At 39.2% G+C, this 14,534-nt stretch overlaps 1 protein-coding gene across 1 annotated transcript in view; it reads left to right on the top strand.

The window, feature by feature from the left end:
* Window positions 1-14,534, top strand: part of LOC115903477 (pinopsin-like) — an 80,316-nt gene that overhangs the window by 43,117 nt on the left and 22,665 nt on the right. The gene's annotated exons all lie outside the window — the stretch shown is intronic.

The following is a 14,534-nucleotide window of genomic DNA, read 5'->3' as shown; positions in this document are numbered from 1 at the left end:
TTGGTTTGCAGATTGAGAGTGAAACACAGATCTGACTGCTTGCCATGTGCTGAATGTCCATCCTTAGTGTGTGACATCCTCAGTAGTTACAGCCCCCTTTAGTAGACTTACAGTAAATATCCACGGAGACCATCAGCTGGGAAGTGAGTTCAGTTGATTAGGAAAGCAAGGGACAATGGCCAGCAACAACTGTCTGAAGCAGGAAAGCTGAGAACAAGGCATGTGAGTAGCTTTGTCAGCAATGTCACAGATCAGGGGTGAGGCAGGCAATACCAGGTGGCAACAGCACCTGAGGTACAGTTATTTCTGCAAAGTAACTCTATCATACATCATATATCTACATACATGTAGGATAAAGGGCTCTTGGTTACCACCCTTCAAAGTCATGGCAGAGTTAGTTTAAGTAACTTAACGAAAAAATCAGTTCTCTCTTCAGGAAAATCAAAACAAATAAGATGAAATTGCTAGGAAAGGGATTGAAAGAAACATCCCAAATGTTGTTGTATCATTGTATAAATTTGAATATTGCAAGGAATATTGGTCATCCATTTGAAAAGAATATAAGAAAAACAGAAAAGGTGAAAAAAGGGTAACAAATGCTATCAGAGCTACCAAAGTTGTGTTCAAGGAGAGATTAAAAGTGAGAGAAATATCCTCAGCAAACACCATTCAGATATTATTGTCTTTCAAGTATGGTACTACATTTCAGACACTCAAGGTGAAATCCCAGATTCCAAGATTAATATAATATGATTAATATAACATGATCCAAGCTGGAAAGCATCCCGGCCCATATAGAGTACCACTGACAACCCTGTGTATATAGCTAGTGTTTCAGAAGAACATGAGCTCTGAATTTCCAAGTACAACTCCATAAGTGATCAAGAGTTGACAGTGTCACACCTATTCCTTCCTTCCCCTTCCCTTACCATTTTCCTTTCCTTAGCTCCTCCTTTCCCTCCCCCCTCTACCATATTTCCCTCCCATCCTCTCCTGTCCTTTTCTCTCCTTCTCATTCCTGTTAGTCTCAGCAAGAAGCTTGCTGATAACAATTGTTTTCGTCTAAATTAAAGCACACATTAAGGTATAGCTACCTGATCATGTTTGCTGACTGAACCATTCTAATGGAACCCCTATATTAGATTACTCTTAGATTGCTCCTGAAAAAAAACCTGCAGCTGTATGAACTGATACCTTCTTGGACACAGTCAGTGGTCTCACTGGCAGAAGACCAGTTTGCTGTCTGTTCAACTGCGACTTTACTCTTTCAGGATTCTAATCACCACCAAAAAAAAAAATCAAAACATACTAAAGAATAGCCATCATAATTCATAACATTCTTATACTGCACCTTTGTCTGTCCCCTTGGAGTATGTGAGAATGCATGGCAAGTAGCTCAAATGAACCATTACAGAGTGATAGTAATTATTCTGCTTGGATAAAAAATTTGGAATCTGTATTGATTATTTTCAGTTGTCATCAGTACTGTGTTATTCGTCGTGTTCCCCTGTAGGGAGAATTGTAAGGGGGCACAGTATTCCCCAATGAGTTGCAGCTGTGTTAACACCTGTAAGTAATTAAGGGGGCACAGTATTCCCCAATGAGTTGCAGCTGTGTTAACACCTGTGAGTAATTAAGAGCAAGGGATGTAAAAGGGTGGAGTCAGCCAAAGAGTCAGAAGACTACAGGAAGAGCTAGAAGGAGCAGGAGAAGGCTGCAAGAAGAGCCAGGAGAAGGCTGCTGCAAGTAGGAGGAAGACTGCAAGAAGAGCCAGGAGAAGGCTGCCCAGGAGAAGACTGCAAGAGCTAGGAGAAGGCTGCCCGGGAGAAGGCTGCTGCAAAGACCGGGAACCCCAGGAGAGAAGAATCCCAGGAGAGGGTGAGGACCAGAAGAGTCCCTGGAGAAGATGGTGAGTTCCCCCGGAAGGGATGAATAATATCAGAAGAAGATTGACCCCAGGAGGATAGACCCCAGGAGAGGGTTGGGGAAGCTTTGGACATGCCAGGGCTCTGTGGCTGTCTGGCAGCAATATCCTTCATTGGATTGCTGCTGGATTAGCTGCAGATGCTTCTGGCTGGGTGCTTTGGGAAAAGCCCCTGGAGGGGATGGACATGCATCAGGAAAAGCCCCTGGAGGGGATGGACTCTGTTGTTGTAATGTTTACTGTAATGTATTAGTGTAAAATGTGTAGGGTTACTGTGACCCACTGGGACGGAGTGGGGGAGGTGGTGTTGGTGGAGCTGAGAGTGGCAGGTGGAAGCCACAAGGAGGTCTGGACCTGATTATCTGCAGTCAAGACACCTGGAAGTAGGTGAGCCACCAACAAGCAATAATGAGACATTTGAGGCCTTTGTTTTGGGACATTTGAGGTATTTACTTTGCATTATGACCACCTCAACAAGTAGAGATAGATGCTGGTGTAATGTAACTGTTATAATGTATAAGTTGTAATGTATTGCTGTAATATAGAAGTATTGTTGTATTGTGTATCCTGTTATAATGTATTACTGTAATGTATAAGTATTGTTGTAGATGTGTCTAATACAACATTCCCCTATAACCCAGAATTCTGTGCTACCTGAAGAAATAATTTAAAAAATGCTACCTTTTGTACAGCAGCAGAGTAACAACAATCCAGCTCTGTTTGCTATACTGCTCTCCTTCAACAAATGAGAAACAAATTTCAGGGAAAACCAGTCTTATTTAGAAGAAAAGTTCCAAACCAAAGGTATCTTGTATCCCAGTCATCTTCTAAGAGGTTATTTTGGTCTTTTTCTTACTGAAATTGTTTCTTTGCTATAATAATACTCTTTTACAGGCTCAGACCTGTCAGGATTCAAAAGAATTTGTAGTATCAAAGCCAATATAACTGATGGGCTACTGATGTTTTTCAGTGTTTTCTTCCAAAGTAAGTATGCCTATCAGGAAGATGTGTTTTACTTTATACATGATTACAGTTCACATATAAAAATGAAATGGAGCTTGCCAGCTAACCAAGTTTTGCGAAGTTGCACATCTTCTTTTTAATGTGTAATCTATTTATTTTCTCTATCAACAGTACAATTCAGCATCAGTATACTTTACAATCCTGTGTCAGCACTATCTGTATTGTGCTCTTTCTACAGAGAAATGACAGGGATTTGTCTAAGTCTGGTAAAGTTAACACAGCTCATCACTTTTACAAATGCCTGGCTTTCTCCTAGAAATGCCAGTAAGCTGCCAGCTAGGCTTTTAGTGCTATAAAACTGTCACTTCTTCCTTAAGTGGTGATGGTGACTCTATAAAAATCACTGACCTGCCTTTAAGCAAGCTTGGTGAGCTTCATTTCAGTGAGGACCATTGGTAGCCTGCTGCAAAGTCAGCAGGAAATGCTCAGTAGATCCCCACTTCTCAGATGAGTGCTCTGTGCTATGGACAATTTTAACACTTACTCAGCATTAACAGGCTTAGTAGTGGCCTACTAATCCTTAATAGGATTCATAAGAGAAAAGCCTTCTTTTCTGTCCATCAGACTGGCCATTTACTGCAGAAACATTAGCTAAAGAGTTTTGTTTTGTAATGATCCACTACCTGTACTTTTCTACTTACTTCCTTTCTATGGACACCCCATTAAGTCACAGTTTGGCAGCACCAAACAGGAGGTAGGAGGTGTTTTTTAAAGTTTCTTCTTCCTCTCCCTACTCTAAATAGGCTTTGATGTCTTTGTCGTTGAATATTCTGAATTGGAGCTGCCAATATAAGTTGCTCAAAAGTTGGCCAGAATCAACTATACTCACATTTTGACAGGTAACGTGGTCTAGAGGATAAAAGGGAAGTTAGTTGTGATACAGCTCAAGTTCTTTGCACATGACATGCCCTTAGCAACTAGGTAAATACTGTCCTAGAGGATTCCCTTTAAGGTGTCCATTTCATAGAATCTGTCACGTGCTTTCAGCACCTTCATTAATGATATTGGTCTATGATTAAAACTCAGTAAACATCAGGATTGGTCAATGCAAGTGCAGGGTTTTGCACAATGAGAAATCGTGCAAGATGAAAAAACACAGTCTGGGAATCAGTAAAGTCTAATTTGGGATCTAATTTTAATAGAGAGTCCCAAACAATGTGTGGTTTTGGGAACATGATACCTTTGCAAACAGGATTTTGGGACAGATGAGCAGAGGTGTGGAACACCTGACCTTGGTTGCGCTCTGTTCTGTCTGCTTGGTTTTGTTAAACCAGGATATGCATATTTTGCTATGTGAATAGTTTTCAAATGTAAAAACACTGCTACTAAAGAGAAGCAGTTGTGACTTGTGGTTGCGTGCCCTTACACTAATGGAAAAACACAAAGTAACATTTTCTAGAAATTAAGGTCTAGATAAGATGTTACTAAAATGTTGAAATCATGGAGAAGGTTGTTCAGGGGTATGAAATATCTTTCTATGAGACAGTAAATTTCAGGCTGATTGAGGAGTATTTGTCCTGCGTTTAGTGCACATAGGGGAAGGGGGAATGAAGGACAACATCAAATCCCTTGAGAATTCTCCAAGCCCTCTGGCTGTAAGATTTTAAATGCATTAAAATTCATGGAATTCCTAATATTTATTTACAAGGATAGTAAAACCACTTCATCACAGTAACAGGAAATGCATGGTACTAGAGTAGTTTATGATAACATGGAAATGAAATTGTAGGAAAGCAGAGAAATTCAGTCCTTTGTCTCCACCAGCTGCTATTTATTTTAATGTGCATCTGACAAAGTAATATAAACTTTCAGAATGCCAGATTTGTGAATATGTAACAACAACTATAACCCGAAACTTTGCTGACTCTTTCACGTTTGGTGTTTGTTTTCACTTGGAGAGTATTTTATGGCATGCTTATTGTACTCTGGGATGCATATTTCAGTGTTTCTCTTGCATTAGAAAACATGTACTTTGTTTTCTTTTCAAATATTATGTTTAACTTCAGAAGATAGACAAAGGGAAAAAATGCTTTAATCTGGAGTAGAACAATCATGTATGCTGGTAAAATTCAGAGACATTTTCCTAGAAAAGCCCCAAACATACATCTGGTTTTTTGCTCTATTTTCTAATGATGATGCTGACTCTGCAGGGAAGACATCTAGTTGGCTCCACTTTAGGCCATAATTTGGTGTAAAACTGAAATAAAGAAAAAATGGCATTTATATCCCTGCCTCAGCCATATGTATCTAGAACTTACAAGTTTTCAAGCATCGTTGCTTCCACAGATCCTCTCTTCCATCAGTGAGAATATAGGGGGTAGAAATTCGAAGTCTCTCAACGAGCTCATCCATTTGAGCATTTCTAAGCATTTGGAAAATTAGAATGTTTTGAGTTATACAAGAAAGCATCTTATTTTTGTTAGTTTTGTTCAAAATTCTAACAAGGAATAGTATCTAAACACAACTGCCCATCTTTTCTGTATTATGTAGGAGTCATAGTGTGTTTTTACATGGCATGCTGCATATCACAAGCTATGGTCAGAACATATAAATGCTGGATCTTGCATGTCTCAGAGTACTGGGCATGGATAAACTCTGGTCAATTCTTTCAAACTCTGGGACTTGTTTCTCTTGTCCATTTCTTTCCATGTCATATTGCTGCCTACTAGCTGTATTATGCTATACCTGACACCTTCAAAGTCTTTCCCATTATTTACACCCTTTTTTCTTCTGTCACTTTTGGGAATGGCATGTTTTAAATTCCTTTATGAGGTTCCTAAAAATGGAGTTTATGGATCTATGCAAATAGATCCATATCAGTTTTCTGAAGGCATGATGATTCCGAGTGCTGCAGGCTTGGAGGAGTCGCTCCCACGCAGTTTCCTACATCTTGTTTCCAGTGAAGCAATGTCTGGCTGCCCACAGTGAATGCCCTCCTCTTTAGAAAACGTTTCTGACAGAGTGTGTTCATTCCAACCAAGAGGCTGAACAAGCCCACTGCCTTCCCTTTCTTGGTGGACCCTGATGTAAAGAGGAATGCTGCTTTGGGGCGATCCTCAAGGTACCATTGGATGGGTAGACAGAGTAGATGTTCCCAGACTCTGAAGCATGATGGTTCTCCCAAAAGGCTGCAAGTGCCAGTGGGAAAGGCAGCATCAAAAAAGCAGTGCCTGTAGGACCAGACTAGAAAAGCCTCTCTGGACAAATCACTAGAAAATGCCACATATATGCTACAGAATGGATTTTACTTACTTAATGTCTAATTATTTATTCTTTCCATACCTATTTCCTGATCTTTTTCTTAGATTCTTTTATGCTGCCTTCACCTTGTAATGTCAAATTTTGGTCTAATGTTATGAATACCCAGTTCCAATGGAATTTTTTTAAAAATTTGTTTTGTGGGGGTAGGAATGAAACTTTCAAAAAAAAAAAAGGAATTTTTTTGTTGGGTAGGTTTTGGTTTGGTTTTTATTAACTGTGCTTATTCTAGGTAGATGTAAAAATCAGCCAAAGTACTTCATGCTCTGGTTATTTCCAGTAGCCACTGATTTTACATAATTTATAAAGGACTGTCTGACTGTCTGTAATCCACAAGCTACAGAAAAGGAATTTATCTTCCTTTTTTGTGTGTGAAGATAAATAAATGTTTATGAACACCAGTCTAGGTACAACTCACTAAGCCAACTTCCCTTGCTTACCCTGTCACCTATCAGAGTGAGAGCTAGGGACACATAACTTCTTCAGGTGCAACACAGTCCTGAGTACCCCTCTCCCAAGGAAAAAAGTGTGTACACCTGAGCTTCAGTCTTACTGATTAAATTTAATTTGTCTAAGTTAGCTATTTACATTAATTTCTATGTCCAGTTCGTCATTCTCTGTTGAAAAAAGGATTATATGCTGTAGAGTGGGATTTAAAACCAGGAGGGTATTAAGGGTCCTGGTGAGAGGAGAAGAATTGAAGACTTACAGACTTCTCAGAGTCTCTTGGTTTTGTTTTGTTTTTTTCTGAATACACCTTTGCCATGGCAAGTGTATTAGAATTTGAGGGAAAGCATCTGGAAGAGAACATTTTCAGGGTATTTTTGGCATGATTCCTGTATTTTTCAAGATGCCACTTAGATGAGAGCATTGAAAACACTTTATATTTATATTCTTTTAGGGTCTATAGGATTTGACAAGCGGATCCATGCCCACCTATTAGGCTTATTTAAATATAAATAGCTACATATCAAAAGCATACTCACACATCCTTAATGATTCCTTGCTTTATGTCAGCAGAAATTTTCAGGAAAGTGGGAGGGGATCCCTCAGTAAAGTGTGGGAAAGTCCACCCTCTTCCCAGGAGAAAGGGTAACTGTGGTTACAATTAGGAGTGCAGCTACCAATCCAGAGGAAAGCAAAGCTGGAGTTCTCACCCACATATGCTAGCCTGGTGAAAGGTAGCATTAAATGTGAGTGGGAGCTTACATATCAAAATGTACCTAGGGGAATAGCCAAGCTCCATTTTCAGGGAAAACATTACCCTAACACTTTTTAAATTCACACCCCAGATTCCAAGTATTGATATTTAGAGTAGAAAAGGTTGTGGCTAATTTAATTCACGAGGTAAAGAGGGCAGTGAGTAATACTTTCATCACAACTTGCTTTTTCCTAACTTTCTTCTCCAAACTTGGATGATTCTGGTGTAAAAATTTTCACATAATTTTGGAAATATGTATGTGTGTGTGTGTATAGAATGTGTGTATATATATTTGTAAGATATATAGTGTGTGGTGTGTATATGTTTTTGCATAAATACAAATATATGTATATACATATTCCAAAATGTTATTTTTTGTCATTGATAGAAAATATTTTTCCTTTAGGTGCAGGAAAGTGTGCAGTGCATTTTCTATGTAGATGGTAGCATATTGTTTAGCATAAAGTAACATAGAAAGAAACCTGGAAAGAGATTTTACACCTGTGAGTTCACCTGTTGTTGAAGAGTTCAACTTTATTAGTGATGTTGCATATACACATTCTACCTTTTGCTGTCTTTGGAAGAAAGAACATAGAAACCAAGAAGGAATTAGGGTCTGATATTTTCCCTTCCTGCTTCAGAAATTCTTCAATGCAAAATACATCAAAGTCAGCTTTAATTTTCTTTTCATTTTTCTTTTCCTTTATTGTCAGCTGGGCTGTTCAGTCAGTCAAAGCCATCACAAATGTTTTTAAAACAACAGCAACAAAAACCCTAACCCAAACCAGAAGTTGGTTATTAAATTATTGGTTAAAAATATAATTTGTTGGCAAGCTTCTCAAGAGGAGGAATTTTAAACTAAAGTACTGCCTTGATTTTCTGAAAGCAATCTCATCACTTTCCACCTTTATAATGGCAAGTTGTGTTGCAGAGCAGCAACACATGTAGGAATGTTATAATATGGATTCACATCTTCCTTGTGTTAAGGACTCCAGGGCTGGATGCAGCACTCCAGGTAGGCTCTCAGGAGGACAGAGTAGAGGAGGAAAATCACCTCCCCCAAGCTGCTGTCCAGTCCTCTTTTAATGCAGCCCAGGATGTATTTGGGCCTCCTGGGCTGAGAGCACATTGCCAGCTTACATCCAGATTTTCATCAGTGAGAACCCTGAATTCCTTTTCTGCAGGGATGGTCTCAAGGACTTTTCTCAGTCTGCAGTAATTTTTGAGATTTCCCCAACCTGTGTGCAGCACCTGGCATTTGGACTTGTTGAATTTCCAAAACTTAGTGTTTGACAATGCTGTCAGTCATATGGTGTGATTATTGGAGCTGCCCTGTGCAAGGGCAGGAGTTGGACTTTGATGATCCTTTTAAGAGTATATCTAATGAGCTTCTCTTTCTAAAACCGAACTGTTAATGCAACCCAGTGATAGCAAGCCTTGACACCTTTAATCTTCTCATGCTCACTGATGCTAGAAAATCCACAATGAATAAAGAAGGTCAGGCTAAAACATGAATTATCAATGATGAGAGCGACACCATGAGCTCCTTGTTTAATATATGGGAATGTGTTCACTGTGATAGTCAAATTGCTGCTAAAAGCCCTTTAGCAGTAGAAAAAAAGTCCTGCATCTAAGAGGATTATGGTGTTCCTTAAGTCAGCCATAGAACTTGGCATGATTTTAGCATCAATAGCAGTTATGCTTTAAGGGCACTGTACAAAGCTGTGAATTTTGTATTTAAGCATCACTTCACCTTGAGGCATTAAGGCAGCTAATTCCCATTTCAATAACAAAAATTTACAATAAAACCAGTTTTCAGCTGATAAAATATCCTTCCTGTGGACTTAAATTCCTACACTTAACAGTGACATAAAATAATTAGCTATATGGCCCCTTGTGTGGTTTTATGGCTTCTGCCTTCTGTATTTGTTGCTATTACCTCATTATGTGGCCCCAGCTGAGCAAAATGCTCATGTGCATGTTTAAATCTCAGTTTGCTCACTGAATATATAAGTGTAAATGCTTTGTAGAGTCAAGGCCCATTGAATTCTAAGATGACCCAAAACAGATGTTTCTGTTCATTCTCCATTTCCACAGGACAATACTTATCTTCAGTGTTCACTTATTTTGAACTGAGCCACCTAACTGCTAACAAAGGAGGCATTTATTTTTTAAGCCAGTGAACTCTCTCTTTCCAGGATTGACTATTTTAAACAACAAAGTATTTAATCCCCCTTATTATTAATCTGTACAGTACTGGATCTGGGGTAGCTCACACTGAGAAATAGATTACTTGGAGAGTATGTTTCCTACAGCTATTTAGAGCTTTACATGCTTTGGAGGTGTGGTTGGTTTTTTTCTCCTTTTTTCCTTGTTTTGCCTGAGGACAGAATCCACAGAGATGGAAGAGGAGAAAGCTCATCACAACTGACATTTCAGTCACTGCTTAGTTTGACTGCAAAGTTTAGTAGAAATTTGTTCATACCAGTAAAACGAGGCCATATCTGATTTTCTTTTCTTTTTGCTGTCTTACTTGACTGGTTCATGATGGAAGAAGAATGATCTTTTTCCAGCTTTTTCCTCTACTGCAGCTTTTGCATAAAAAGTCTAGATGCCTTCTGTTCATTTCAAGAAGCCATAGCAGACTAAATGTTCAAAGATTGGCAGACTTCCCTCAGATGGGAATGAATATTTTACTTATGCCTGGTTTTGGTAGTACTGTCGAATACTTGATCATGTCAAAACAAGCACTTATAGCTGATACTGAAAGATGCTGGTGGCAACAAACACTGCTGCTCATAAATAGCCTTTTCTTCACGGGGCACTTCTGAAGTAGTGTAGTAAACATGCTTATATGAGTGTAAGATGCACAAATACAGATCCAGGAATAATGTGTCAGCCGTGATGAAAAAGCACTTTGTGCCCTGTTTCCATATTGCTTGTTTAGAGTGAGCTACATAAAGGATGTTTGCAGTACCCACTATTTACGTACACAGAGTATAGTAGCTGATACTATTTTCTGTCTTAATAAATAGCTGGAGAAAGAGAAAGTAACTTGAAGAACAAAACATACAAACAGGATCCCTGGTTTCTAAGATGTTATGATGTACATGTCCCCTGTTTGAAGTGGCTCTGAATGGTGCATATTCTCTCCATCTAGTGGTTGAATGGATGGGGTGCCATATATTCTTCACAACCTTTCAAGATGTTCACAGCTGAAAATGGGTGCAGTTAAAATATGAAGGAAATGCTTTATGAAAAAAAGCATGTAGCTACAGTAAGTAAGGAGCAGAGACTAGGGTAAATGTGACAAAGAAAACACAAGGGAATTCAAAACAGTCAGGTTAGATCTTCATAATTGAAGCTTCCCCTTCTTAACAGCTAACTTTGGCCCAGCTCCCTTGCCTTACATATTAAAAAACCCCAGCTTGCCTATGGGTGATGGGAATATGATGGACTGACTGTACATGTGCCTCTGGCACTGTGGGCCTTGCAGCTGCCTCAAATCTTTGTGAACAACCATTCAGATCTTTCCTGGCACCTTCTTCGGAGTGGATGTAAGTGTGACCACTGTTCCCTTGATCCCATAAGTCATACCCAGATAAATCCAGAGAGAGCTGAGCAAGGGGCTGCAGTAGGTCAAACTTTTGGCTTTGGAGTACAGGAAGGGGCAGGCTGTCTCCTGGGTTAGGAGTTGCTCAGGGCTTTTCTCCATATGAAGCTATTTAATGGCTAAAAAAAAAAAAATTAAAGCAGAAAACCCCTGACCAGAGGCAGGTGGCTGCTGTCTTCTTTTGTCTGGGCATGAAATCTCCAGTGTTTGGCCTGACAAAATCCCATGGACTCAGCTGTGGTTGCCAAATGGTTTCTCCCTCCAGGAACAGGCTGACTGAACTCATTGACTTTGACAGTGATGAGGTCTCGACTGACAGCCACAATGTCTAAATTGGGTAACCAGAACCTGTTACCTTAAAATCATTTCCTATGACCTACAGTCCTCTTATCCTACAGTCCTATTATCCTATTATCCCATACCACTGTACAACAGTGTTTATGTGTTCGGAAGGTTTACTTGTTTTCTGCAAAGGCAGACCCATTCACTTTTCTCTTTAAGACAGACTTGTTCTTCTTAGAGGAAGTCAAGCTTCCTCTAGGTCATACCTTTTCTGTGGGTCCTTGTGGTGACAGGCCCACACATTTGCCTGCATCCAGTTTAAAGGCTTTTCTCTCTCCTGACAAAGTACCTGTCACAACAGATATTTTGAATCCTTTTCTTTAATCTCCAACCTAACGATCTCCACAGTTACATCAAAAGCTCTTTGCATCTCTTTTTAATAACCCCCTCCATATCCACATTGTAAGGTCCCTTTGTCTTTGGTTTATGACCTCTCCAGACTTTCACCAGTGCTGTTGAAATTTTCTATGCTCTGCTCAGAGCTCCCCATTTTCATCTTTTCCAAAACATGGAATAGCAATGCAGCCCATCACTTGGTGAGTAATGTATCTGCCACATCTTGCCAGCTGCAGATGCAGCTTTTGAGGTCAACCAATCAATGTGTCACTTGTCCTCCTTCTGATGACATTTCTACCATGCCAGCCTCCTCACCCTGGCTTCTCCCACACCCTGTGGCCTGTCACATCTAATGTATGGGCTCAGCATGCTGCCCTAGTGATCTAAGTAGTGGTATTTTTTGTGTCAGATTGACTTGAAAAAAGAGTTGGGTATATGTGAGATGCAGCATGGCTGCAGGGAAAATCCAGACCAGAGCTAACTGTGCCACTGTTACGCTAAGTGCCTGAGATTAGACAAGCTTGCTTCTCGCTGCCTCCAGCTGAGTTCTGAAAAACCAAAACACTTCTGCTACTTCCCAGGATAAAAGGAGAGGAGAAACACAATTTCCTCCTTAAAAACCCCTCGACAACCAATCCCCCAATCTTCTTTTCTTTAAATATAGTGGTTTCGCAACCTTTATATTGCTAAATTTGGCAGGAGATGATCTTTGTTCCAGAGAAAACAGCTGAATTTACAGCAAATCCTACATAAGTACAATCTGATCCCAATTTTTGGCCAGTATTTCTTATGCCACTTTAAAATGTGGTTTAGATCTTCTAAGTATTTTAAATTCATATTATATATACCCTGTATGTTTGCATTTAGACAGAGATTCACAAGCTCAGCTGTTCTAGAATATTATTCAAATCTATTTTTTGTCATCACTATCTGATGCTCTTCTACCAGCTGGATATCCAGGGAGGCATTTCCATTTGACTACTGAAAATACAGTGTAGCAATTGTGTAAATTGTTCAGTAGTTTTAAAATAACAAATAGAATTATTTTAATGTTAAAATGTCTACTGCTTTTTTTCCTGCAGAAGTGTAATCCTTCTGTAGGTTACATGAACCTGAGTTATATTTTGCTGGAGGCCTTCCAGTACCTATAAACAGACAAATTTTAAAGGTAACACCTTCTAAAGGTAGGCTGCAAAACTGCAAAGACAACGAAATCAAAAGTGAGAGGACAAATATGGTACATGTTTTCAAAACTTCCCTTCCTATGGAAATGACCAAAAGATGAGAAAGTGGAAGGATACATGCCAAAATCACATCCATAGCCACTCTACTTTTAGACATCTTTCCTTCCTTCATTTATGGTCTCTGTTTCGTCTGTGCAGATGGTAAACTCTTGCAAACTCTTCAAGATATGTATCTAAACACAGAGCAAAAATGTGTTGCCTGATCCTTCTGTGTTTATTGAAGAACTTCAGCTGTGGATGCCATGGCTAACTGGGGCTTTGCGTTCCTGGGTTAATAATTAATTTGTAGCATAGCTGCAGCTCACATGGGATCCTGGATTCATCAGTCAGAGAAATTTCCCATTAGTCATTAAAAATTTAGTTCAAATAAGCAATACAGGATTGAACCATTATCTATTATTAATCCTTTTTTCAAGCTAAAGTAATTATAAAATAAACAGGTTGCAGTCTAATAAAAAAAGTAGTCCCAAGTCTTCTCAGAAAGGAGAGACTATTTTGTTATTGCCTTTTTGTGGAAAATCATTAAAAAAGAGTCAGGAAAAATGCTTACTAGTTTTGGGCAGGCAAAGTTAGTGTGTGTTTCATTTACAGGAACATTTCTATTGAAACTCCAGATAGAACCAAGCACTCTAGAAACCTGGAGTCATAATGAACTAAAAGAAACTGTAACCAGATTACTTTGCCTTATACAGTCACTATATGTGTGTTTAACTCACAGTCTGATACATAAACACATACATTATGCAAAAAAAGACCCACACTACCAAGAGGTAGGAAAAGCTCTATTTCCTTGGCATGGGCAAGGTATGTGTCAGACGACAGCAAATGACATTTGACTGGGATGGTTGGTGACTTCCACCTTTAACGGTGCTCTATTCATTTACCTGAATCAGTTTAAATCTATTGATTTAAAACTTTTTCTTTGTTATTAGATTAAGTAAAGTTTGGATGTGTTCCATTACACAGAGCAGCTTTTTTGCTTATTTGTGTTTGTAGTTTTACATGGGCTTAATTCCTCTGGGTGCAATTTACTCTCAAGTGCTGCATTCAAGAGGCAAAAAGACCTTCAAGTGGACATAAATTAAATTTGGCTGAGTACAAGGCTCAATCAATATAGTTTAAGCATTTGAATAGTTCCTGAAGTCCTGCTGGCACATCTGGGTTGGCTAAACACATGCTGGGGTAAAGCTGAGGAATCAACTATACCCTCAGGAGACCAGTGTGCTGAGTTTCCATCTAGAGTCAGAGAGAGAGTCTCCAAAATTAACCTCCTTGCAGAGTTTGCTTTTGATTTTTAGGGAATCAGCATTCCTCACTGTTGCCACCAATGCACTCAGCTGCTCAAATACTGGAAGAGCATTCTGTAGCTGTCTACAGAAAAATGTATTCACACCAAGGCTTAAAAATAAAAGTTGGCTGTTATTTTAATGTTAAAGCTTTATCTTAGAGTTCTAGACTCCCAAAGGGCATGATGCTTCAATCCAGAATAAGTTAAAGGAGAATAAATTTTGAAGCACAGATTATAAATACTTCCACAGCAGATTTTCCCACACACTGTAACTACTAGCAAATTCATGGTTTCAAGACAGATTC

The sequence above is a fragment of the Camarhynchus parvulus genome, chromosome 1 (genome assembly GCF_901933205.1).
Source record: "Camarhynchus parvulus chromosome 1, STF_HiC, whole genome shotgun sequence".
Lineage (NCBI taxonomy): Eukaryota > Metazoa > Chordata > Aves > Passeriformes > Thraupidae > Camarhynchus > Camarhynchus parvulus.
The sequence above is the reverse complement of the archived record's forward strand: the minus strand, read 5'-3'. Positions and strand labels throughout refer to the sequence as shown.